The 3149-nt window shown below is 60.7% G+C and overlaps 1 pseudogene; it reads right to left on the reverse strand.

Moving 5' to 3' along the window:
• Nucleotides 1-606: 606 nt before the first annotated feature.
• On the reverse strand, nucleotides 607-2520 carry LOC131762281 (transcriptional repressor p66-alpha pseudogene; annotated as a pseudogene).
• Nucleotides 2521-3149: the final 629 nt, after the last annotated feature.

Raw genomic sequence — 3149 nt, forward strand, 5'->3', positions numbered from 1 at the left:
AGAGGCCTTCTGCTGGAGCAAGGCCTGGGTGGTCAGAGGCCCACGCTCCAGAGCATGGGGGCCGTGCTTGGCAGGGAACCCTACGTCTGCACAGTTTACATTAAACTCCATCATCGTGAGGTGATTTTAAAAAATCTGTCAACCTAGAAATTGCCATGAAGGAAGGCAGTCAAAGATTAGGAAGCTAAGACAGAGGGAAAAGCAAAAACAAAACAGAATGCTCCGCTCAACCTCAGAAGCCCCGGGCGCCACTGCCCGAGCGTGTCACAGTGTCTAGGGTGAGCCGTCCATGTGCCCTTCAGGGGGCCGAAGGAGAGGGCAAGGAGCAGAACCAGCCCCCAAGGTCCGCTTTTCTGCTGGTGTTGGGCAAACTAAAGGCAAAGAAAGGAAGACAGCCCATGGGAAAGGTCCCCAGTAATAATCCTGGTGCACCTGTGAAGTGGTCCCCCAAAGGCGATGAGACTTTGCAGCCAAGATCGCAACTCTCCCTTCCGCAGCGCGGCCGGCGCTTACTCACCCTCTCCGGGAGCAGGATGTCTTCCCGAGTGGAGGGTGGTGGGGCCGGGTGGGAGGGAGGAGCCTGTTCTCCACTGGGCCCGGCTCGCACTATTTCCACGTGGCCGACTGGGGGACGGAGCGTGGTGGGGTCACGTCCTGGAGGTACTCCCGCTGGCGGTCCACAGCTGAGGAGGTCTTGTGCACCGCCAAGCTCGGGCTGACAAATGCAAGGGCCCCGCCTGTACTCAGGGGCGCCTTCTTCCAGTTGGAGGTGGCGTTGCCCTTGCCAGCGCTCACGGCTCTCTCGGAATGTCTGCCGGTCCTGCTAACGAGGGCTGTGGCCGAGGCTGCATTCTGCAGTTTGGGTGACTGGCCGAACATGTGCAGGATGCCTCGGGGCGTTGTGGCCGAGCCCCGGGACAGCTGGCTGGAGGCCTGTAGCACGGCCCCGTTACTCCAGTCGCGGGCCTCTCCTGAGCGGAACGCCAACTTATGCAGGGGTTTTATGACCCGCTCGAGAGCAGGGTGTGGGGCTGCAGCCGGCTCGGCCTTGGCCTGCGCGAGGGTGGCGCCCTGCTGTAGGAGGCGCTGCTCGATCTCCTGCTCCTGCTGTAGCGCCTTCACGAAGGCGGCCTTCAGGCGGCTCGTATGCTCCACCTTGAGTGCCGCCTTCTGCTTGGACGCCATGCAGTTCTCGCACATGATGGCGCCGCCCTCATCCTCCCGCCAGCGGCACGTGAAGTCCGTCTTGCACTGTGCACACACGTAGGGCTCCCGGGACAGCACAACGGCGGCTGACATCCTGCCCGCTGGCGTCTCCAGCCGGCTCTGCACCACCTCCTCCAGGCCGACCAGGTAGATGAATTCGTTGTTGGCAGCGCTGGGTAGGAAGTTCATCTCAGGGGCGGGGGGCTTGGGTGGGGGGATTTCAGGCAGCGTCTTCTCCAGGTGTTTGCGCAGTGCAAGCTTGGCGGCTGCCTGCCGACTGGCTGGAGAATCAGCAGAGGTGACCACGGAGGCCACGCTGGTGGGGGTGGAGTTGGCCTGAGCAGAAGTGGCTGTCGCTCCTTTCAGCGACGCTGGGGAGGGCTGTGGGATGCTGACGAGCAGACTAGTGTTTGGGACGTTGGCGAAGCAGATGAGGCCCTGCTGGATGATCCTCTGTCCCTGAATTTGCACACTGGGCACAGATGCCCGGGGAGCCAGGAGGAGCGGTGGTGGTCCCGTGCTGGAATGCGATCTGATGTTGTGGATCTGCTGGGCCCCCCTGACGAGTGGGGGCATGACGACCTGTGAGCTCGCCTGTGGCCCTAACTTCGAGGACGTCTGCTGCCCGCCACGGACCAGGGGTGGTGGGATGCCACTGCCAGGCATCCGAGTTGAAGAGGTCTGAAGTGATGGCTTGCCGGAAGGAATGTTCTGGGTGCCCCGTACAAGCGGGGGAGGGGTGGTCACAGAGCTCCCAGTGGAGCCTGCGGCCTTCTGGGTGGTAGTTTCCTTTTGTATTTGACTCTGCCGCAACTTTTTCAATAAAACGAGTTTTGCCTCTTCTAATCGTAACTCGGCTTTTAGTTGCTTAATCATCCTTTCTCGTTCTTCAGGACTGCTTTTCATGAGGGCCTCAGTGCCGGTCTCCTTCCAGGCGTCCTCGGTCAGCCCATTCGCCCTCGGGCTCGCAGGCTGCTCGCTGTCAGACAGTATGATCACGTCGGGCGAAGGGGCTCTCCTCTCGGACTTCACGTCACTGGGTGTGGTTCGCACGTCCACGGGCCCATCGCCCACCTGCCCTTCGCCTCTGCCCATGGCCATCGCCCCTGCGCCTCTCAGCAACCCTTGGGCTGGGCCTGCTCCCGGCTCGGGCGTCACTCTCACGTCTCCGTCAGCGTTTAACTCTGAAGCCAACACTCCTCTCCCCAGTTTTATTTTCTTGCTCTCCACATCGTCCTCTGCTGGGTCCCGGTCAAGCGCTCGTCTCTGACTCCGGCATGCTTCTTCAGCCATTCTGAACTGGCTTCTGGGCATGCGACAGTGGTCCAACCAGCCGGCCATGGCGGGAGCTACGTCAAAAGGCAACTTCCGTCAACGTGCTGGCCAACCGGGCCGCGGGCTGGCCGGGCCCTAGGACAGCGCGCGGGTTCAAGGGGACGCGTGGCCGGGGTCGGGGTCGCCTGCGGGGCCGAGGGGCTGGGGGCGCCGGGCCGCGCGCGCTCGCTCCGCCTGTGGGGCCGCCCGGGCCCGCAGCGCTCGCTCCAACGGTCGTCCCGCCCGCCGGCCAGATAATGCGTGCGTCGGCCGCACACGTGGTGCCCGGCGCCGACGTCACCGCCCGGGACGTGCGCACCACGTCAGCACGCTCGGCCCGCGGCCCCCAAAACACTGGGGAGCTCTTAAAGAGGTAAAGTTTGCTTTTAAAAATAACTTGATGGCATACATTGAAAGCATTTAAGAAATAGCTGATGTTATTACAGAGCCATTAGTGATTATTTCTGCCAATTCACTGAAGTTGAAAAAGAGGTCGGAAAGTTACAGATAAAACTGTGTGTGTGTGTGTGTGTGTGTGTGTGTGTGTGTGTGTGTGTGTATGTGTATAATATATCTCAAAATAGCTTTCAAATGAGTTTGGAAATAATATGCTGATGACACTAATGTTA

Source organism: Kogia breviceps, chromosome 9 (assembly GCF_026419965.1).
Source record: "Kogia breviceps isolate mKogBre1 chromosome 9, mKogBre1 haplotype 1, whole genome shotgun sequence".
NCBI lineage: Eukaryota > Metazoa > Chordata > Mammalia > Artiodactyla > Physeteridae > Kogia > Kogia breviceps.